The 24,926-nt window shown below is 42.9% G+C and overlaps 1 protein-coding gene across 1 annotated transcript in view; it reads left to right on the forward strand.

Moving 5' to 3' along the window:
* The window catches only part of TMEM135 (transmembrane protein 135), a 1,155,226-nt gene that overhangs the window by 609,344 nt on the left and 520,956 nt on the right, over positions 1-24,926 (forward strand). The gene's annotated exons all lie outside the window — the stretch shown is intronic.

Here is a 24,926-nt window from a genome sequence, read left to right on the forward strand (position 1 = left end):
TGTCCTTTTCCTAGGTCAGACAAAGAAGGGTCTCTGTGGCCAGAATTGAAGACCTTGACATCTGTCTGTAATCTCAGAAATGCTGCTGATTTTGATTAGGGAAATAGTTTTATTATCTCCCTACATGCCCTTTGCACAAAGATGAAATATCAGTTTATATCAGTACCTGTCAACAAGCAGTTGTAGTTAGAAACGTGGTAAATATGTGATGATTTTTCAAATTGGATGGTGGGAGCATCAAAAGTCCACGAACTCGAAGGGGTCTGTTGGAGGATGTGGTGATAAATGAATTGTGATCACACCTCAAATCCCCAGCAGTGGGCGGTTGTGTTTGTGGCTCAGAGACTCAGTGAGTGAGCCTCATTGGACCCAGATGACACCTAGACGCCCTGCTCACAGAGCTGTGTGCACCGGAAGCACCGGGGTAGAAGCAGACCTAGGGCCATGGAGAGGTGTTTGTCCCGAGTATTCTGCCCAGGGTCATTGATTTTATTTTGATAACACAACATTTTGCACATATCTTGGACATCCGTCTAGTAAGCCTCTCAGTGCATTCCCTGCACATGTACACTTATCAGGTTCACCTGCCCAAATTCTTAAACAAAAATGGAAATCTGCACTTCATATACTTCCTCGCCATGGTGCAGATTCATGATTTTTGGGGATCCACAAAGGTATGCTTGAGTACTCTTGAAAACCTTGCACTGATAATGTTTTTGCAAGAGTACTCTTGAATTCCATTTGTGAATTCAATTTTCATTTTTTTTTCTTTTTTCCACCAGAAGGAAATTTTTTATCTGTTTTACAAAAACCTCCCCTGCAACCCACCAATTTTTGGGTTCATTTTCGCTTAGGAACCACTATTTGGAAGCTGTAAATGTGCGTTTGCAGCCTTGAAAAGGATATTTCCTGGTGTGAACTGAACTTAAACGTACAGATAGCTTTGTGAACCAGATCCACTGAGTCCAGTGATCTCTCAATTTATTTCTTTGGTTGGGCCACAACAAACCTTTTGTCATTAAAAGGAGACACTTGGTGCTTTGCATGAACTTCCAAATAAATTGTTTGCTTGCGCCTTTCCCCTAGTTTGTGCGTGAAACAAAATCAGGGCAGAGATACAATGTCAGCCAGCAAATGGAGCATGCAGCCATCAATCTGTATTTTCGGAGTTTCCCAGGTGGATAAGCATCAAACAAGACTGTTCCTACAAGATGGCGTGCCTAGTTAACTTCGTTTTTATTGCAAGGCTTTCTGTATAGTATAAAAACACTGCAATGCTTTGAATGAAGAATAAAAGCTCTTGGATAATTTAAGATAACACAGTCATAGTAATTTTTTTTAATGTGATTAAGGGGCATATGTATCAAAGGATACATTTGCGATTCTCAAATAGCGATTTTTAGAGAATCGCTATTTGAGAATCGCAAAACTCTATGTATCTTTGGATTTGCAAATAATTCAGCAAATTCTACATATTCCTTAATTGCGAATCGCAAATTGCGATTTGCAATTTAAGGAATACCTCCCCATTCATTCCTATGGGCCTAGAGGTCCATAGGAATGAATGGGAAGACATTCCCAATTTGCGATTTCATTACAAGACCGGAGGCTACATGATGCATTTTCCTTTAATGCGGAATGCAGTCCAAGCAGCCGCATACATCACAATAGTAAAATTCCAAAGAAGAACAAAGGCAACACATAAAAGGCATGAGACAGTAAAAATCAGCCTCTTTTAAATGCGGCTCCAAGCAGATAAGTTGATCTTACTCCTTCATATTTTCATTGTATTTAAATTGCTTAACCTTGCTTAACCTTTTTTTCCCTTAAGAGTGTGCTTCTGGTGTGGCACCCTCCACCCTTCCCACACCCCTCCTCATTACCAATCTCCAATTTACGGAGATTCCCACTTTCCTGCTCCCTTTCCGAGCATGCGCGTGACTGTGCCCCCGCTATTTAAGCGTTCATGATTTTAGTGCCCACGTTTGCTGTATTTCATTATAATGAGCAGATACCATTTTAACTTGTACATCAGCACTTATTCATCGTCAACGCTTATTCCGATTACCTTATGCCCCCTCAGGTAAGTTCACTTGATGCCTACGAGAGTGTGAGCCGCTCTGAGCGTTCGCAGCTCGTTTCTTTGACACAGCGGCTTTATCTCTGCCTTTCCCACACAAAGCGGACAGGCAGAGGAAAGTACCTTGCAACGTGAGTGTGGCGTCCTCCTGTTGCCTAGTGACATTTTTCTTCCCCTCCGGCCTCCAGCTGACCCCTAAGCCAATCGGGCTCGAGGCTGGAGGGTATCCATGGCAATTAGACGCTGCTGAACGCTCGAGCTTCTCAGGAGCCGTTTTCTCTACACGGACTAAACCGCAAGTGCTCATTTCTTTATTTCTTACATCGCAAAAAAAAGAAAAGGGGGGGGGGGGGGATTGTTAACAAGTTTTGGAGACCCTGTACCCTTCATTATTTTACCTTATTTGTCTCTATTTGAAGGTGTTTTTTACCCTACATCAAGGCCTCTTTCCACCATTACAGGATTTTAACCCCTTACTCTTGCATTTATCAGCCTCAATATTTACTGAAATCTTGTTTCTCTCCCAATGTTTATCTCTGATTCTGATGAGGCTTCCGCCCCTACTGCCAACTTAGAGAATAAGTCTTTTAAAAAGCTGCTGCATATGGAAATGATATCATGTATGTTAGAGAGTCTATCTCAATTTATGGCATCTAAGCGACCCCTCCCAGAAGAGGATATTGCCCATTTTTCATCATCCCATTCTCATAACGACTCGGAACTAAGTGGCAAGAGACTAAAACAGAGTAAAAATGTTGAAAAGAGCTTGGGAGGTATTGGCACCTCGTAAACTCATGGAGGTCTCGGCACCTCATCAAATAATGAAGGTCTTCGCACCTCAAATCACCAGGGTGTCCTTAGCTGCACAAGAAATACAGTTGTCCAAATCAGCATAAAAAACAAGAATGCTCTTTATAGCATAGATAATGATAATTCTGATGATTCTGAAATTCTGCACTAATATGTCCTCGATCTCAATAACGATGATCAGGATTGTGATGAACTAGTAGAGGATCTCCCATCTTCCTCTAAGAATACCATTCTTAACCCCTTAGGAGAATAAATGTTCTCCCCACTAAATTTAAAGCATCCACGTAGTTCTGAATGGTCTCCACAAGACCACGTTGCAAAATGTATAAAAAAATGTATCAGGAATCTATTGGAAAGAGAGACACGTAACGTCGTTAGGGCAGAATGTTCAAGACCCTCTGTGGAAGACAAAACTTGCTATACCCCTAATCTGGATCCAGACCTGATCAAGTTTCTTTTCAAACTAGGGCGTCACCCTAGAAAAGGGATGGAAAAATCCCTTAAAGGTTGTCAAGATCGTCTCTTAGACGTTCTCGGTTCTCTGGACAGAATTTTAGACTCTGCAGAAGAAAGCTACCTTCAAGGTACTACTCTTGACACCGAAATGATTAGGGGATGGAGCCAGAGGGCTATCATCCTTCTGGGCAATGCTAATGCAATTATGAACGCGGAGAGACGTAGAATCGTCCTTACTAAAAAAAAAACCCTAGCTAAGCGACCTGGCCGATAAAGAACCCTCTCAGAGCCCAAAAGGAATTCTCTTCGGCGAAGACCTCATCAAATCTCCGGACAAATATGTTTCCACTTTTACTGCCCTTGACAAAGCGCAATAAAATATGCGAAAAGTCTTCAACAATAATAACCTTTTTGGAAGGGCCGGAAGACGGGCCTGTCTTCCGGCCACTTTAACCAAAGGCCCTATTCCAGAGGATGTGGATTTGGTAGAGGATACCAACAATTCAATGCTCCACAGTTCTACCCTCAAAGAGGTAGAGGGAAACGAGGCAGAGGATTTAGATCACGTGGAACAACTATCTCCAATACACCCTCAGGTGATTGTTCTCCCTTTTCCTTCTTCCCCCTTAAAGGTGGGTGGCAGACTCAGACATTTTTTTAGACAAATGGAAGTTGATTACTCAAGATTCTTGGGTTTTAAATACTGTAAAAGGATTTATGATAGATTTCTCACCTACACCTGTTCAGACATCCTTCCCGAAGGAACTTCCATTAACTCCGGACCAACAAAACATTATAGAGGAAGAGATTTCCTCCATGATTCAAAAGGGTGCAATATTAGAGATTCCCATCGAACAACTAGGCTTCATAAGCAACCTCTTTTTGGTAGAAAAAAAGGACAAAGGTTGGAGACCGGTCATAAACTTGAGAGATCTGAACAAGTTTTTGACATACAGACATTTAAAGATGGAGGGCATCCATCTTCTTAGAGATTTACTCCTAGAAGTAGACTGGCTAGTCGCACTAGATCTGAAGGATGCCTACTTCACTATTCCTATGGCAGAGATTCATCAACCCTTTCTCCAATTTCTATGGAAGAATCACTTATACCAATTTCAGGCACTCCCCTTCGGACTCTCTTCCGCCCCTTGGTGCTTCACCAAGGTTATGAGAGCTGTTGTCTAAAGTCAAGAGGCGTTAGCTTAATCATTTATCTGGACGACATCCTTATGTCCCAAGATGCCTCTAAACTAGTTCAGGATCCGAACTTTGCGATGAATCTCCTAGAGGTTCTAGGATTCATCATAAACAAAGAGAAATCAAGTTTGACTCCCTTCAGATCCCTACAATTTTTGGGAATCACGGTAGACACAGTACGTTGCATTCTTCTGCTTCCCTCAAAGAAAATCTCAAAAATCAGAAAAGAAATAAGCTATCTTTCCCAAACCCCCCAATTATCGTGCCCTCCAGTGGGTCAAAGCAAGAGCCCTAATATCCGGACTATGGTACGGAGATCGGATTTCCTTAAACCAAGAAGCACGTTCAGATTTAACGTGGTGGCTGAACAACCTAGATGCGTGGAATAAGAAGGCAATCTTTGGTTCAATACCAGAATTTATTTTGGAATCAGATGCGAGCATTCATGGCTGGGGAGCCTGCCTGCTCAATCAAAACACTGGTGGCCTGTGGTCTCGAGAGGAATATCTTAACCACATAACCTACCTGGAATTGACTGCTGGTCTCTACGCCCTTATGAGTTTCAAACATTCTCTCCAGGGGAGGTCCGTCATCCTAAAGATGGACAACATGTGGCTTATATCAACTGCTTGGGCTGCACCAAATCCGCGGACCTGTCCAATTTAGCCAGGAAACTTTGGATGCTTTGTCTAGAACATAAGATCTCTCTCAAAGTGGAATACCTTCCGGGAAAGGCGAACATCTCTGCAGATTGGAACTCGAGGTTCCTCCTAGATTACAGCGATTGGAAACTGAATGTGTCTGTATAAAATACCCTGAACAAGATCTGGGGCCCCTTAGAGACAGACTTGTTTGCGAGCAGACTGACCTTTCAACTACAGAATTGCTTCAGCTGGATGCTCGTATAGGTTGCTCTGGCAGTCAAAGCCTTCCTTCACTCTTGGAAGGAGACAAGAGGGTATGCCTTCCCTCCATTTGCCATGATTCAGAGGGTCCTGCAGAAAGTGAGACAAGAACAGTGTTACCTCCTCTTAATAACTCCCTTCTGGCCTTCTCAAGCTTGGTTCCTGACCATTCTGGAAATGACTTGCAGCCTTCCCTTTTTAATTTCTCCCCTAGAGAATATTCTTACAGACGTAGACGGTCAAATTCATCCCCTAACTCAGAACGGGAGTTTATCCCTTCTTGCCTGGAAAGTCTCAGGAGATCCAACCAAATCTCAGGTCTTTCGGATCTGGCTACAACTCTCCTCTGAGAATCGTGGGCACCTGGCACAAACTACAGATATAACAATATCAGGAAATGATGGGTAAGTTGGTGCTTGGAAAGGAACCTCGATCTCTTGGAGGCCTCTATTGTTGACATAGTCAATTTCCTTGTTGAACAATTCGAAAGAGGCCTAAGTTACAGATCTATCAATTGTTATGGATCCGCTATTTCCGCTGGTCATGCCTTCATCAACGGCAAGACTATAGGTAAAAATGTAATTATCTGTAGAGTCATAAAAAGAATTTGCTTAAGGAGACCTCCTAAAGCCAGATATGAAATACTATGGGACGTTAAAATGATTCTCGACCTCTTCAATAATTGGCCTTCCAATTCCTTTCTATTAAGTTAGCTACACTCTTATGCCTAATCACTTGTAGGAGAACTTCAGATATCAGAGCTCTGGAAATTACTAACCGTTCATATAATATGTTTGGTGTCAAATTGACATTCATAAGAGAACTAAAACGATGTCCGATGTCTATTTTTTATCCTCATTTTGACCTTTGTCCCAATCTCTGTGTGGTGGAGTGCATGAAAGAATACGATCGCAGAATGCTTCAGCTTCGTCCACAGGTGTTAATCAATTACTTATTTCCTTTGTGAAACCCCACAAAGGGATACATTCTCCTTCTATTGCTAGATGGGTCAAATCCGCTATGAGTCTAGCTGGCATTGATTTAAACAAATTTCAAGCTCATTCCCTTAGAGGTGCTATGGTTAGTAAATTCCTCTGGTCTGGAGGTAAGTTGGATGACATCCTTAAAGCGGCTGACAGGTCTAATGCCAGTACCTTTGCAGGTCACTATTGTAAACCTATTGAACACATGTCCGATGTGTTTTAGAAAGCTACAAACATGCATAATGTAGCCTCCGGTCTTGTAATGAAATTGCGATTCTCATATTAACATGACTAGAGAATCTGGATTTTATTAAAGACATGGAGGCTGACATTATCCCTCCCTTCCCACCCTTTGGTGGTATTTCATTAACCATGTTCTTTTGTCACATTTTATTGAAATGCTTATATTCACGTACTCTGTCTGAATATTCCACTTTCATTTCTCTTGCACTGACTCCCTTCTCCTTTCAGATAATCCTTAATTGCTGATTTCACCACCTTGTCATCGATGGAGCCCTCTACTTCGTTATTACTTATCATTGTTGGATTCCTTCTATCTTCCGCCTTCCTTCGTTCTACTACATCATCTGAAGATTGTCCTGAAGTTCGACGTCTCAAGTTTTCATAGACTTATCTTTTCCTCATTTAAAAGAGGCTGATTGTTACTGTCTCATGCCTTTTATGTGTTGCCTTTGTTCTTCTTTGGAATTTTACCATTGTGATGTATGCGGCTGCTTGGACTGCATTTCTGCATTAAAGGAAAATGCATAATGTCAGCCTCCGTGTCTTTAATGAAATCCAAATTCTCTAGTCATGTTAATATGAGAATCGCAATTCTCAATTAGATAATCGCAAATTGAGAATGCAATTTCAAGGGTGCCAGGTTGTCAAAAGGACACCTTGTTGCACCCCTGAAATGTGCATGTGTGCACATGTGGCACACATACGTACCCGAGGGGCATGTATGTGCGCAACATGGCACTTTGAAAAATGCAAAAAAATGCATTTTTCAAAGAAATCGCAAATTACCACCAACTTGAAGTTGGTGTTAATTTGCAATTTCTTAAGGAGAAATTGCACAACTTGTGGGCTTTTTACATCACATTTAAGGAATCGCAAATTTTGCAATTTCCTATTTTGCGAGTGCCTTTTTGGAAGATACATCCCAAAAGGCTTTGTCCCGTTTTCAAACTGGCTGATTCTGAGAATCGGCCCGTTTGCGAACGGGAAATGGGCGTCATACATATGCCCCTAAATGTCTTAGTCATGTTATGTTTTGACATTTGTTAATTGTTCATTCTTAAACTGGTTATCCACTTGGTTAGATCCGTTGTGGCGTTACGGCAGTCCCTGCAGTGCAGGGGGCCGTCAACCTTTGAGGGGGCCGATATTCAGCCGAAGGCCAATGAATATCTTTAAGATATAGGAAACCCAGGGGTCCCACATCTCATTCTTGTGTGTGTGTGTAGCGGGGGGTGGATCATTTTGCATTACACCAGCGAGAACTGTTAAGGTAATGAATCAACTGTGCCGGATGTTTGTTGGTGTTTGATTGTTAGAGATTAGTACCCAGTATGTTCTGTGTTTTTGGAGTGTTTTGTGTAGGTTTGTGTAGGTTAGTGTGAAGGTAAATTGTTTTCAATCCTGAGAGATCATTGTTGGATTTTGTGCATGAATGATTATGCCGAAGTACTCGCGTTTTCCTGCATTGATTAGTATGTTTTTGATTGTTTTGGCAGAGGAATGTGTTCTCTACGTATGCATCAGAGTCTACTTAAGCAATTGTGATGGGACGTTGAGGACATAAGGGTGGTGTGCTTCAAGTACATATATCAAAATGGTTCTACAGTGTATACAACTGTGGTTCTTCTCAGTGCTATTGATTTGCCTGGGCGTTTCCACATATAGGTTGATGCAGCGTCGGATTGGTAACGTGGGCATTCGGGCAATGCCTGGGGGGCCGGGGTCCGAGTTCCACCTGAGGGCTGCTTTTGAGCAGCCTGGGGGGCTGATTTGGGCGGTGTGTCTGTTGTTCGACAGCGGCCCAGTGGGTGTCTAAGTGGCCTTTTTGGAGGGAGACGGGCGCTCATTACCTCCCGTACAGAAGCCACAGGTAGAGGTGTCACCACTTTTCTCTCGCTGGGCCTCCCGTTAATGTAGGCATACTGAGCGGGGCAGGGGGCCTGTGCAGAGGTGGCCTCACTTGTTTTCAGGGGTGTTTCACTAGTGTAAACTGATGCGTGCATATTCCCTGTCCCCCCCCCTTTATGTAAAATTACGCTGAATCAGTGATTTGAGGGAAGGCAATATGGAAATGTGGGCCGATTTTGTTTTTTTATGCGTGCCCGGGCCGATTTTTAATCGCAATCCAACCCTGGGTTGATGTGGTATGCCATGGAGGTGTTAAGGTTCTGTCTAATGTGTTATTACCTATGTTTATTTGAAGGTATGTCTGAGATAGGTTGTGATATTATTGAGAAAATAGTGTTGTTAGATATCCAATGAAACCTGAACATGGTATATTGGACATGTGTTGGTTGCGTGTAACAAATACTGTTTTATAGCATCCTAATTTGGAGGAGTGTGGTGGGTCTGGGTTTTGGATGATACGTGCAACCAGAAGCTGCTGTCTGTATGTCTGATGTTAGTCACCACCTCCAGACATCATGAATTACAAACCACAAACCAACGGCGGAAAGGAAATTGCACCTCTCTTAATGTTACGTTGCATGAATACTGGTGCACACATACCCCAGCACCCGCCATTGTATGGCGCTGATGCCAAGCAGAAAGGCTCATAAAGATAATATGGGAAGGTGCACTCAATGATACAAAGTCCCAAAATGTTCATTTGTTGTCATAAAATAAACACACAGCCAACGCTTTTCGTTAATATAATGAACTTCTTCAGGGTTTTCAAATATCTTCATAGTGTTAAAGTAAAGAGTAATAAATAATGGCAATCCCCCAAAATATTGTATTTACATATAAAGGGTCAAACTTACCCAACAAGGGTACTCTTATCTGTGTCCTCCGTGCAGCTTTACATATTGAGAATGGAGGTGATATGTAACGCTGTACGGTGGACACGAATGCTTTATATCACTCGTTTTTGCGAATGCGCTTTACGCTGGCATTCCAGGCTAACTGATAAATAGGCTGCCGGTAGTCCAGAATGCTGCTGCCAGGCTCCTTCTTGATATTCCCGCTAGAAATAGTGTGAGACTAGGAGCACTCCACTGGCTACCTGTAGCGGAGCGGGTGAAATTCAAATCTCTTGTTACAGCCCATCGAGCGCTCCATGCCTTGGGTCCAAGCTATCTCCAAAACCGTTTTTCTTTCTACGTTCCTTCAAGACCACTCCGTTCTTTGCACCTACTTCTGGCCCGGTTCCCCAATTTCGTCTACAAAGGATGGGTGGCACGCACTTAGCGTGAAGGCAGCTTTGGCTTGGAATGCACTGCCTCTTGCTCTTCGCAGCATTCTGTTAAAAAAAAATTGAAAACTTTCCTCTTTAACTAAACTGACCTGTACCTCCTCTCAAGTTACGCGCCGGGACACTCTTGTAGTATCCGAGAGCGTTACAAATGGTAATAACATAACATAACTTTGGTTTCTAAGCAATCAATGTGGACTAGAAGAGATTGATTTAAGTTGTCTAATATGAAGAGGCACGGTCTATTACCTGCATTCGTGCTCTCGCTTAACTATGGTGTGCTGTGAATTTGGGCTGATGAAGGGGGTAATGATTGTTGATTTGTTTTTCAGTTGGATGGCAACAATTTTCCTAAAACATTATTCTAAGCGAGGTAGGCTTGTGAATAGTCATTGCTTAGTTATTTTGTTGTGGCCAAGATTGGTTCTCCGTAGTTGTGGGGAAGATGATTCACTGTTGCGTACATTTGAGACAATGCTCTATGCAAGTAAAGCATCAATAATGTTGAGCAATGGTATTAGTACTTATTCGATAAGCTTGTTACACTGGTAGATGGTAGGATGTCATCTTCGCAAGGAGTAGTTTTTAAGAAGGTGCGGATATTGGTAAGGCATTTTAGAGTGGAAGTCTCATGGAAGTCCATTTCAGGATGTTCTGAGGAGGCATGGAAGAAATGTTCGTGGGTGCTGTCGATGTGTTGCCTAATTTTGTCTATTTTCCCAATCGATTGATTAATTACATAGTATTTGCTTATTAAATTTAAATAATGACCAATAGGAATTGGCTTCCATTTGTTGTTTCTTTAATAGTGCTCATTTCGTATGTGGCTTTGGATGTTGGATTGATATTCCTGCATGTGAAGCATAGAGCTTGTAGCTTTGTCAGGTTGGTATTGAATGTAACAATATATTTTCTGTAAAAGTAAATCGATTGTGGTCAGATAGGTATTGTGTGTAGCAGGGAGCAGAGTTTGAGGTTTCGATGAGCTTCGTTTCAGGGAATATGAGCGTGAATACTGACCTTTGGGAAGTGTTGAGTGTGCTTAGGAGGGAGCCAACATGGGTTGTGATGGTGATTGAAGATTGCAAAGGTCTTGATTTATTAGGGCAATACTTCAAGGAGTAAACTTGTTTTTAGTGGTTTTAAGCTGTCTGTGGTGAGTGTCTGGCATATGATGGATGATGACTGGGAGCAGTACATGATCAAACTAGTCCTGTTGTAATGGGTATTGATATTCAGTCATTTTCATGCTGGTGAAGACATATGTAGGAGGCTGGCGTAGTATATGGTGCACACTTATTTAAGTGAATCACCTTGCACTAATCCAGACAACCCTTATGGTGATTTCAGTGGTCTTGGACAACAAATGAAAGCTCTCTAAGTGGTAGGTATGGCGAGCAGGCTTCAGGCTTAGTCCAGGAGTGTTAATCCGCTTGTTTTACCAGAACTAATCATAAAGTGTAGGTTAAATAAAAAGAACCACACAGTGTAGTTATAAAAGTCAGTATATTTATTACACACACTCACTAACACATTGGTATATATCCTACCCAGAGAAATCAACACAATACACACAATATTTCAAATGTACACAAGTAGGTAAGCACAAACACACAGTGGTCTCCAGGGGGAGACCAAACCATATACTAAAGAAGTTGAATGCTAACTGCGACCGAAGCTGGGACTTGGACCAGGGGACTCAGAAGAACTGGGAACATAAGGACCACCCGTGGTAAGTACCCAGGAACACCACGGAGGTGTGCAGAGTAGAAACACAGACGCATACTTGATGCAAGTCAATAGGAAACTCATGGTTGCAGTTTTGAAGAAGGGCCCTTCCCAGTGGAACCTGAAGAAATCCTGTGGTTGGAGGGTTACCTCCCTCATGGAAACCCCAGGAACCAGCAGCAAAGACATGGTAAACGAAAAAGGTGCAACGTCGGGATCAGGAAGGTCCAAGGGACTCACCAATTGCAGGAGAGTCGGAACAGGCCAGAGGAAGCAGGGTAGCCCACTGGAGCCAAAGAAGACACTCAAGAGGACCCACAAGCCGAAAACACAGGAGCTGCAAGAGGTTCTCAAGTAGCTCACCAAAGATGCAGACCCGCGGTGCAGATGCGGTGAGGACGAAGATCTTGGCAGGAAGTGAGGCTGGAGCTTCATGCAGCCCAAAAATCTCTGGAGTACAGAGTCAACAAGCTTTGGCAACTGCAAGTGAGGGCGCTGAGCAAGGGTTCTGTTCCGGCGGTTCCAACGAGGGATACTGGCCTCAAACTTGCTGAGAGTTATGCTATGTTATGTTAGAGACATTTGTAAAGTGCAACTTTTGCTCTAGGGTGGCCTGGTGCTAGCTACAATCCTCTGAGTGAAGCATTATTTAAGACCGGATTATCAATCAAACAGCCAAGTTTTTTGGCCTTCCTGACTTCAAGTAAATCAGTAATACTCCTTAGATGAAAAGGGAGGTAATTCCGAACCTTTGCCGCACAAGCAATAAAACGTCTGCCTCCCCACCTGGCTTTTTTTGTGGGTGGTACTGTCACCAATTTTGCTCCAAGAGAATTAAGTGGTCTTTTGGGCAAGTACCACTGAAATTACCCCTTCAAGTGGTCAGGTCCTGTGCCTTGTAGGGCTTTGTATACCATACAGAGGGATTTAAACTGCACTCGTTTCTTAACGGGTAACCAGTGAAGTCTTCGGATTTCACTGGAGACAGATGCAAATTTAGATGTGCCAGTCAGCAGTCTAGCGGCCGGGTTCTGTAAAAGTTGAAGTTTATGCAGAAAACGATCCTAAATGTTCAGGTATAGGCTTTTGCAATAGTCTAGCCTTGACATAGTTAGTGAAGTAATCACTGTTCGCTGTCACTTGGCAAAAAAGGCCAGAGGACAGGTCAGGCCTCAAGAGAGTTGCAGAACCAACACCTATGTTGAGCCTTTCGGAGTCCGTGGGACGTCTGGAGCAGCAGACCGGTCAGCTTTGTTGAGGTGCCTGCGGATACGGGGGAGTAACTCCTTCACTCCAAGAGAGATTACTTCGGGTGTCCTTCAAGCCCACAGGGCTGGAGAGGAACCTATATGAAGCACAGGTACAGACGACTGCGAAGAAGGAGCAGCAGGAGTCCTTCTTGGTATTGTCTCGGTTTGAGGCGAAGTTCAAGGTGCCCAGACAGTCAAAGTTGAAGTGGTTTCAGTTTTGAATCTTATCCCACAACTAATCTGAAGAGCCCTAGGAAAAGGGTTAGGGTGATTCAAGGGTCCCTCCCAGAGAAGGGCCGGACAGCGGGGAGGGCACTCCCATGTTCTTTGCCCAGTTTTGCGCCAAAGCGGGAGCCAAGAGCTCACTGAACTGGTTCATACTAAAGTATGCCAGGAGGGCACCAAATGTGCCCTTCAAAGCAGTCTCATGCCACTGGCAAGAGTCCCCACCCCAGCCCAATACACCAAGTCCTGTCTGGGAGGTGGTCACACCTCCGTGTGACAGGAAACCTATTGTCCTGCCTTCCCCTGCTTGAGCTCAGTTCATCAGCAAGAGGGCAGAATCATGTCTGGAGTCGACAGCAGCACTAGCTTGCTGGCAGACCCTGAAGGGCTGTTACCGGGAGCACTGAGGGCTTCCCAAACATGCTCAGGTGCGGCACTGCCAATATATAGTTAGCCATCGCGTAATGATGCATGGCCACAATATGTATCACAAGCCTGGATAATCGACTCTGGGGTTTGTAGGTGATGTCCTACTCATGTAAGACATCCTCACACAGGATTGAAAGGCCTGCCTTACGGGTGACTTATAGGTTTTAAGTGCAGTGACCTCCGATATAAGAAAACATATATCTGTTGCAAGTGGTGCTAGCACCAGCTTACACAGGCTGCAATTGCAGGCCTGTAGTCACATTTTGAGTGGTCTCTCATGGGTGGCATAATACATGCTGCAGCCCATGGTAGACCCCTGGTGCACCTATGCTCTGGGTACCTTAGTACCAAATTCTAGAGAGTCACATGGGTGAGTAGCCAATTGGGAAGGTACCAAAGTACTTACCACTGTCAAATTTAGGGAGGGGGCACAGTGACTGGGGTCCTGACTGCAAGATCACAGTCAAACTAGTCTCAAACAAACTGACACCAGGCAAACCTTGGGGGTAATCATGCTAGAAGGATCCTACTTTTCTACAACATAGTAAAAGGTGATGCTTTTGGAGTGGGATGGATTGACTGTTTTCTTGTGGGTAAGTGCATTCATGAGGTCTCATAATTCTTTCTTGCTAGACTGGTGAGTGTGTCTTCTTGGGCACTATAGGTCCCCAATGAAGACCTAGGTGTAGCTGGTGTAGATGTGGGATGAATTTTTGATGAGATTGTGATTTACTCATTGAAGTTTTTTGCAGTTTCTGAATGATCTGTAGATCAGGGGAAATGTGTTATTATCTATGCTGATTAGAAGAGGAAAACATAGTTAATAGTACTACAGATCTGCAGATAGTGAGGGCCTGGAGTCTCTAGGACCCAAAATATGTGTTGATTACTGTATGGTGTTACAGGTAATGTCAAAGACATCATAAACAATGTTTTTGATGATCATGTCTGTAGTGCCTGTGGAATGATTTATAGGCAGGTAGTCTTATGCCTGTTGAGCCCAAGTGGTGATGAGTGGAAAGTAAATGAGGTGTTGAGTTGATGAACAAAAAATCTGGATTTGGCAGTATTTTTTTTTAGTGTGCTTTGATTACAGGTGAGTGTGTTACATCATGGTTGTCTTATCTTGTGGGTTAAATACAGGGTTTCTGATCCTTAGTCCGAACGAGAACATAACTGGTCCAAACACCTGTCAACATTAGTTTTGCCTGGCTTTTGCTGAGGGCGCCTAGGTCTACTAGGAACAGAGATGGCCTGGCAGGGGTAGACCAAGAACAGGAGTCAGTTCATTTAGGAGGTGGCAGTTGTGTCACATAGTTAGCCTGCTGCTCAGGTATTCTGCCGTGCTGGGTGTACTGGTCCACGATTGGTACTTTTACATTGTTAATTCAAGTAGCAAGCCTGGTGGTGGTCAGGGCAGCAAAACAAAGAAGTTGATTGTGCGAGAGACTAGACGGGTACATTATAAACCTACCACTCATTTTTTCTGTGTTGCTTGGGTGTCACACATTAGTGCCTTCTGATGGCAATGAGATCAAACCATAGTTATTTGCTTTAATCTATTGGCTGTGTAAATACATCTATAATATCCTATGTTGTATCTTCAACGATTTCCATGCATGTCGGTTTAAATAGTGCTTTTTAGTTGTCGCCTGGCGTTAGCAGCGCGCATGCGCTACTCTCGCTTTACAAGGGCTTCTTGGAATCTATAGGGTTCCAGAAGTTCGCTTTGTGCTCCGCCGTGTTTCCCATTGGTGCACGTCATTTTGCATCACCTATTATGCTAAACGGGGTGTTATGAATGGCCCGAAGGCATTTTAATCCCTCCTGGTTGCCACCCTGTCTGCTTTTGGCCCCGCCCACCAGGATTGGATCGTTTACTTGCGGCTTCACACACTCTCTTTTAAAGGGTCGTAGCACTCTTTTATTTTCATTTTGAGCCTGGTCCGCTTTGGCTGCGTTTGTTTCTTTAAGCGCGGTGGGCTTTGGCTGGGCAAGTTTTCACTGCCTCTCTCACGTCTCGTTAGCCCCTCCTCACATTCCGTCCATTACCCCCTATAGTCCCCTCTTCTCATTCCGTCCATTGTCCCCTCCTCACATTCCGTCCATTGATCCCCCAGCCCCGTTCTTCACAATCGTCCATTGCCTCTCTCTAGCCCCCTCCTCACATTCCATCTATTGTTTCCCTCAATCTGCAGCTGTTCCTCGGCTGGACTCTGCCTCACATTGTCTTTTCAGTCTGTGACTGGGCTTCAGCATGGGAAACCCCTGGAAGCTTCAGACCCATCCATTCACGTGCAGACTGAGTGGGGGGAGGAGGGCTCCAATGTATGCAGGAATGTGTACACGGGCGGAGGCAGAGCGCCTGGTTTAATGTGTGACCACATGAGAAGTGGATACGTCTTGTCACTGAAAATGATGTGTGTGTGCAAACTTGAGTGAGACGTTGCATGTGAACATTTCACTAGTGCTGTTCCCCACTGTGTGCACAAACAGGCCTCTGAATATTGTTCATTCATCTTCATGTGGAGTGGAAAAAAGTCTGGGAGACCTGAGTGTGTCAGGTCGCCCAGCTGTGTGTAAGGCGCACCCATACACTTACACGGGACAACAATCAGTTTAACTCCGACACCTGGTCCCCGAGGAGGAGAAGCAAACTCATACATTGAGGGTGGAACTCTCAGCACATATTAATAATATCAGCAACGTACTTTCTGATATCGCTTCATACCGTGTTTCTGCAAATTCTAGGTGCTTTAACTAACAAGTGGTGGTACCTTTGTTCCCTCACAGTACCCTCTTGGTGAATTGTGCACAAATCCCAGCTGTACAAATGAAAACATGGACAAAAGCTGTTAATATTAAAGGTCTCTTTATTGAGCTCTGTCATTGAAAAAGTCAAATTTCCACTGATTGCAACGAGTCCCTTAATAAAGGATAACAGTGAACAATGACAAGACACAATGTCTCATCAATGTCACAGCAGAAACAGAGCAGAACAAGCATTTGCAATGCAATAGGTCTCGCATTTACGCAAGTTTAAGCTATTGCCATTGTAAATGACAATGCCTTTTGTTTATGTTTAAAAAACAAAAACAAAAATAAAAGGCATTATTTGCAATGTCAAAACTCAAACTCGCATTAATGCGAGACCTATTGCATTGCAAATGCTTGTTTCTAGGATGGCTGTTGCCTGAATTGTTGACCTGAAGTAAAGCAATGTAGCACTGAGTGAAAAGTGAATGTATTAATTTAATTTTTCTCTTTAAAAGAAATTATATTTTTCATGTCAACTTAGATAAATGCAGCTACAGCAGCACGTCAGCCCCTCTCTTTCCGAAATTGGTTGTTTAGTATTAACACTGTTGTTTTCCTATATGTTTGGAGACTGTGGGCATGAGACAAGTAATCTTGAACATTTTACTTCTTGGTGGCGATAATTTTTTTTTAAAGTGTTTTTTTCTGAACTTGAACAGCGCCTTTGAGTCATATTCCATATTGTCTATGTTTTCATATTATCTGCTTGAGTCAGTGCCAATTAAACGAAAATTAAATAAATGTTTGAAAAAGTTTTCTGGGAAAACTATGTAATCTAATTTCTGGTAAGTGACCTCAATTTCTCAAGCACCGTCTAACAAGAAATAGCTTCAATTGTTTAAAAAAAATCTAAAGATGACCAATAGGTTTTGGGACTCCATAATGGCCACTTTCATATTGGTTATAAAAGATTCAACCTACTTTCATTTGTTTCTAATATTGGTCATTGTTTGATTGCTTGGGACTATTTAGATTTGATCTCATTGATACCATGCTTTACTTCACGTGGTTTGTTGCGAATATTCTATCAGTGCTCAGTTCACAAACAGATGGTAAAATCGTTTATCTCCAGATGTAAGTTCCTTTATATTTAAGAGATTTACAGCTTGCTTTCTAGAATCATGACAGCCACGGACATGCATTGCCTGCTACTTTGGGAATATACGTGTGTAATTATATGACATTCACATTTTGGACATATTAGTGTTTTTACCTAATGCTATGTGTGAGCAGTGTCCGCAGTGTAGAAATTCTTCATGCATAGAGCAGGGAAATGTTATATTTCCTAATAAGCATTTTGAACACCTTCAGCGCGGCGCGAATTCTCGCGCTGTGCTGAAGGTTCTAATGAGCCAACGGGCTCATTACGGAACGGTTCCGTCATGAGTACAGGCCAACCGACGCTCATGACGGAACCGTTCCGTCATGAGCATCGAAGGGGTTAACAGAAAATATTAACAGTTTCTGTACTGCGTACTCCTGGATCATTTAGGTGCAGGTTGAGTTTTCAAAGGTTTTTGATGGGTTTTGAAACAATACAATTAAGTTCCACATCGGGAACGAAACCCTTGATGTACTGAATCAGCGCATTGCTTCATCCAATACCTGTATCTCATCTTCATTCATCCCTTTCCTAATCGGTGGATACATCCCTTCACTCCATTTCAAGCGTTACTTTCGATTTATCCATCAACATTGCATAGATAGGACTGAGAGATGCCTCCAGTGAGAAACCCAGTCTCAGTAGAGTTTTCTCCTTGCTCTTGACAGGGCAGAAAGCGTGTTACTCTCAAGCACAGCCTCAGGAACCCAAACTTCCAAAGCAGCAAACTGTATCTTCTACAGATTAACAGTAACATTAAAACTTTATTTATTTATTTATTTATTTATTTATTTATTTATTTATTTATTTATGGGATTTTTTAATGCGCAACTAATACCCTAGGGTGTCTAGGCGCAGTGAGATGCTCTAGGATACACAAAATTCAGGGCACGAACTTATTAATTGAATAACCAAGTTTTCAGGGCCTTACGAAAGGCAATGAGTGTTGGTGCTGTTTTAATATACAAGGGGAGTGTGTTCCACAGTATGGGGGTCGCTACCAGGAAACGTCTGTCTCCCCATGTGGCCGTTCTTGGATTAGAAGAATGCAGTAAATGTATTGTCGAAGAATGCAGGAAAGGTATTGCAAATGTTTGTGATTGTACATTAAATGGAATCCCCAACACTCATATGCATACAGAAATATGTCAATCCCACCGCTGTCAATCTTGATCCTTTTTCTGTGTCACTTCATTTACACTTGGAATAGATTTTGTGAATAAGCTTCGCCGTATAATTGACTACTGAATTCATGCAGGTCCTCCCAGACATATTGGGATGTCAGTATACATGCAGCGTTCACCAGCTCATTAGAATAAATGTAAGGTGGTTATTTCCTGACTTTACTTTTTTTTTCCACAGTAGTTCTTTATTGAGTTTTCATTATGTAGGTATGCACATTGAAGGACACAGAGCAAGTTCATGTTAAAATAGTGTATATATATATAGATATATATATATATCATGCAGTACATGGTAGACTTCATATGTCCACCGTGGGGCCCCCTACGTCTCAGGACTTCAAAGCACTCAGTCCTCCTGCAGTCTGTAAGTAGTCGGGGCTACAGTGCTCAGTTATCTGTCACATGAGAGGTACTGCAGCATTATGTGATAATTAGTAACAATTCACTATCGGCCAAATGGGGCTCACCCATGACAACAATGATGAAATTGTCTATTTAGTGCCTCTTTCTGGGAACTTTATCCCTCAATGTGTCTCAGTGTGGTCTGGGTCAAGGGAATGTTGTGGCGGCCACATGGATTGGGTAGCGAACAAGAAAGGAAGTGCTGTAGCTGACATGTCAAGGAAGCAGGGCTCCATCATTCAGTTCACTAGCATACATGTTATGTCAACTCATGAGTCAGCACACTCATCACCCGCTGTCAATTGCTCATGGGCATGGTAGCTGATGAATGCAGAGCCTCAATGCGGTTGCTCGTCTTTCTTTGCTCCAGTTTGTCTTAGGTGTACCACTGGGTTGCTGCTGCCTGCTGGGACGTAAGTGATTTTGTTGAATTAAATTCCCTAAACTCCACATATCTTGGATGTGAATATCTTAGTCTCTCACCACAGGGAACCACCGTAATTGTATTACTTTTGAGTTATTGAGCTCATAAATGGAATTCACCAAAACATTCCTAGTACTTTGAGGAGTGTGTTTGGTGACATTACGCATGGAAACACCACCGTTTCTTCTTACAAGACTTAAACGTGTATGGTGGCTTTAGTTTAAATTACATTGAACATAATTTCCACTTTGATATACGGGCTGCCGGTGGGTCTAACACTGTTAGGATTTAAAGTCTGTTTTGTATGGGAGATTTTGCAAAAAATTAATTAGAGACATTGATAGGTGTGAGTTGCTCCTGTATTGCAGAGAACAAAAGAAGAGATGACTATTTCCCGCTATATACGCAAACATGTTTATACTGTGCTCGTCATTTTTCCAGTAAAAACAATTATAAATTCATAAAATATCTTTTAGGTAAGGAGTCAGCATTCCTGTTTAGATGTGAGATTTCTAACTTTGCTTCCAGTTCAGGTTGAATACTACAATTTAATATGAACTTCTGAATAAGGATGACGTAAAAAATATGCAATGCAAAGTTGAAGATAATTTATCATAACACATGAACGTTGTTTTGTGATTTCTCATTGATTTTGCCTACCTTAACCTTATTTTTGCTGTGCTACCCAAAGTATCTTGCTTTGAAAGTGTTTTCATTTATCATGTGCTCAGGTTGATTCTGTAAATTCATGTAGTGGAGTAGTTAGGCAAGTCTTGTTTTGCCTTCCAATACTGAAGTGTTTTATATACTCTTCGTAACAGATTTTTTTCTTGTCTATGCACTGTAAAATACACACTTTCAAGCATACTAATGTATAAACTTGTGTACTTTCGAATGATCTCCTTCATTCTTTATTATATTCCTATCAGGTCAGAGCTTACATCCTGAACCTCTCATTACTTTCTGCAAAAGCCATAGGTTCAGAGTGGGGGAGGAGGCATGTAGCACTGGTTTACTTTCCAAAACCTCTTTTGTGGCATTCACTAACTTGAGCCTGCAGAGTTGTTTTAAAGAGAAGCTTACGAAAATTGCTGAAACACCTTATTCCTTCCCCATTACCTCCTTTTAACCAACACGGTCAGAGAAATGTAGTTTAATGGCATTGCTCTTCCATAGCTAAGCCAGGACTGATCAAATGATCTTAAAGATGCCAGGGAGAGACCAAGACAAACAGAAAGGCAAACTAACGAGACTGTAGTTAATAAGACCACCTTAAGACCACCGTTCTCTTCCAAGAGTACATCTTTTGGATAACCCTCTCATCCTGCGATCTCTGGACTTAACAACAACCTTACCCTTTGTCCTATGTCCCCTTCACTTTTGATAGACACATTGTGAATCTTTCTCTACCGTAAGGATTGAGTACAGCGCCACTCTATTCCTTAGATATGTTGAGTAGCAATACCAACAAATAGATAAAACGTCAATTTCTTTTAATGGTCTGTCTTGACAGCGCAGCTGGCACCAGACAATTATCTGAGCATCACTAGAGAGGGGCTTTGGCTCCATCTCCAAGTTGGGAGCTAGGAGTACATGTTTTGATTTTTCAGACTTTGCTGGCTTCTACAAAAAAAGTGCATTCCCTCCACACAGCTGTGATCCTTTTGCTTATTTATCCAAGTGCCTGAGCTTGAACTTTCAGGGGCTCACACATGACAATTTAATGCTATGAAAGTGTCTTAGATAACGAGATGATTTATGGTGTTTTTCTCTGGCAGCTGCACAGATGAGAGGAGGGCAGTCATTTAACTACATGGATGTTTAGGTCTGGTTTGACACAGCAACTGACACTTGACCTTTTAAACTACAGCAATATTATTATACAGTTCTTTGCTTCCACACAAAAACATATCCATCTCCATGATATCTACTTGTAATGCTTCACATTACCCCACAACTTTCCTTTAAAGCCAGACCTCTTGGGACTTCCAATGCATGTTTCTGTACATGTTTACATCTTTTTGTTTGTGGGGGGAGGGGGTATGGGGGGTTATATAGTGTGAAATCGACCTGAAGGAATCAGAGCGCTTTACAGGAGCACCAGTTGCATTACAGACAGACACATTAATGTTTTTTTTGGTAGGCATGGAGAGATTAAGTGATTTGCCCAGAATCACAGAAGGTTAATCGTCCTTACCGAGACTCAAACCTGGTTCCCCAGCTTCGAAGTTGACCGTTCTAGCCATTAGGCCACATCCTCTCTCTGTTAATCTCACGCTGGCGTAATTTGGCTGAACAGCCTTTTCATTATGAGGGAGAAAGTGGTGACATCCATACTTTAGTTTTAGAAACTGTATCCAATATGATAAAAAATGCGATTGCCAAGTCTATATCTCATTTGCTTGTGCCAAGTTTCCTGACTCTTTGGAGTATCATAAAATGCTATTTCCAGATGAATCTTGTCCTTCTGTTGTCCTGCTGAGCAGCTCAGATCCTGCCAGATGCAGCTGTTCTTGGTTACAAAAAGGTTTTGTCTCCCGGAAAAGAAGTTTCTGTCACCAACTGATAATTTCGACTCCCTTCATAAGGACAACATTGACTAGTGCAGGAAAGTAAATAAGAGATTGAGGCTTCGAAAAAAAGAGAGAAAGAAATAGCTGGCTGAAAAGGGAGGGTGTGACCAACACAGTCTTGGCTAAAATAACATGCCTGGGGAGCCCCAAAGTGCAGATAAACCAATTCCTGTGGTATCCGGCTTCATTTAATTCAACCCTGTGGCAGGCAGTGTGTTTTCTTTGGCTGCTTGAACCTGATTCGTCTAGAACTCAAGTGCATTAGTTTCAGCTTGTAGTGTCCACACCTCTGAGCTCTGCTCTCCATCTGTGGCTTCAGTGAGGTCACAGACAACCATGGATTAGTCCTGACGTGAAGCAGGCTCCCTCCTGATGATTTCCCAGTCACACGGCTCAGGCATTTTTGTTACTGGAAACAGATGCTCAGACATCTCAGTAGCTATTGTTAATTGTTCGAAGGAGCAACCTACTAGAGACATCAAGCAAATGAACAGGCTTCCAGAGATGGTTTCGCGCTCTCACAAAGAGCTAGGCCCAGAGAGATATGGATTGCGCTCAGGGATTGTCAACTGGCGCGTTCACTTGGGTGAGAGAAAGGACCAACCTCAAAAACACAGTAAACAGCCCGGCAAGCGCTGTGCTGACCTGGAAGTGATCCAGCTGTGGTGGGTGAAGGACAGAGCAAAGGGACTGGGAACAAAAGTGGATATTTAAGATATGGCATAATTCAGTGCGCGAAGGCGACAGGGTGGGAATGCTGGAAAGGAAGAAGGAAAGTAATGCGAATTTGGATGAATTGCAAATCCCAGTGTGGTGGCGCGGCGAAGAGGTGGAGAGGATTGCTCAGAGTGAGGGAAGAGAGAGGTATTGCTGAGATCCACGCCTGGGTCACGTCCAAGGACAGATGGCTTCTCACTTGAGTTTTTCTAAATGCTGTTTCGGAAGTGGGGGGGACGGGGTGCATTTACTTTTTTTTTGTGGTTTTTCTGTGCACCAAGGGACCCATCTTCCCAGCCTCCTCCGACTCAACACACTCAGTGCTTCCAGTGCTCTTAAAAACACACAGGACATTAGCGTTGTGATACCTTCTTATCTCTCTGTTTACGTATGAGTTCCAACATTACAGTTCAGGTTTTGGCACAGCATTTGGAAACTGTGTTGCCAAGTGTCAGTTTTCCCAGCCAAGCAGACTCTGTTGAGAGCAGGTTTCCTGTTTAACAACACACACACACACAGGTCTGGAAAGAATGCTCTCCAGAGGAAATTCAGCATCGCTCTGCTCAGGGCTCGCTGGATGCTCAAAAGCTTTATACAAGTTCTGCTAAGTTAAAAGGCCAGATCTTTGGAAAGAAAAGCTCACTTTCCAGGAAACTGCCAGTAAGGTTCATGTCAGCTTTCAGCCTCGCCGTTTGCAGTAGGTCGAGCATGCATTTAACACTCATACTTGAACTTCTTAAAGGATGATGAGAAGTTCTTCTAAAACTCTTAAAACGAGTTTAGACAACATCAGACATAGAGCTGCTACTCCTGCAAATGCTGTGGGGAAGCAGACTGCTACAAATTGATCAACAAAGATGTCGGGTCCTTCTCTTTTCATAACCCTAGGCAATAGATCAGTCCTTTACCATACAAATCCAAAATCCCACGACTGGACTTCAGGGAAAGTTCCTCATTTCTCTGACTTGGGAAGACAGGGCTGTGCTTTCCACATCCCTTCTGTTACTGATGCCCCACTGCTCTACATGCCTTCTTCCCAGGATGCACTTGTGTGCCAGCTTTTGGCCCCTAGTGCTTTCGTATTTCTATGTTCCAGTGGCACATTGGAGCAAGTAGCACCGTTGGGCAGTGCCTCTGTTTGATTCTCTATGTTCAAGTGTGTCCTTGAGAGTATTAATTTGGTGGGAAACTCCATTAATACATGTTATCAACATTTCCCTACACAGTTGTTGAAGGGGATTTGTGACGTGGACTTTAGAAATAGTCTTTCTCGCCTCGCTCCTCCTCTCTTTCTACATCTCTCCATTTCGCTCTTTCTTCTCCTCCCTATACCTGTCTTAAGTTTCCTAGAGTCTTGCACCAGTGGCCCTGCAGGCGGTGAGGCAAGTGGCAAAGATAAACAGAGCAGAGGGCCTCCACCTTTTAGAGAGTACAATGCCGGCTATTTGCTCAAGTTCTGTGATTCTGGCAAGGCCGGGTAGTGACACACTAAAAATGGTTTACGTCAAATCTTCTTTATTTTTCTTTAACATGGCCGTTGAGCCTCTGTTTGCTCCAGTCTATAATCAGGAATAGTTTACACTGTTCTAAAATACATTTGAAGTAATTTAATCTTGTATTTCTTTCTTTAAGCTTTTGTTTCCATCGAGAATATACCATATTTTGACTATTTTTTGATTTTCTTAATGGCCTTGCCTGATTTAAAAAAAACATTGATAAATACTCCAAATACTCCCATCCCCCCCCCCCCCCCTCACCCCCCCCCCCCCCTGCTGGTAAAATATCGAGCAGGTTGGTAACCCGACCTGTGCATGACCTCTGGGTTGGCCAAGTTAAGATTGACGCTTGAGCGTGCTCTGCCTCTTTGTCCAGCAGCTGATATCTGCTCCTGAAGTTTTGCAACCACATCTACAGCCTTCTTTTCTGGCTCCGGCAGGTAGGTAGTGGCAACAGACTCCATTACAGACCATACTACATACCACATGGTAATTAGTAACCTACTCCCATGCCATGTGAAATGCTGACTTCCCGGTCGGATCTTGAATCCCAATTATAAAGGGGATGACCAGCTATGGGCAATAAAAGTCTGTGTATGAGAACGGTGGTTCTGTCATGCTACCACACTTAGGCTTTGCTTCCTAAGCACATTCATGGGTGTAGCTTTGAGGAGATTTCTGCCCCTCCCAAATGCTCAGGAAATACATTCTT

Source organism: Lissotriton vulgaris, chromosome 8, assembly GCF_964263255.1.
Source record: "Lissotriton vulgaris chromosome 8, aLisVul1.2, whole genome shotgun sequence".
In the NCBI taxonomy this organism is placed as follows: domain Eukaryota; kingdom Metazoa; phylum Chordata; class Amphibia; order Caudata; family Salamandridae; genus Lissotriton; species Lissotriton vulgaris.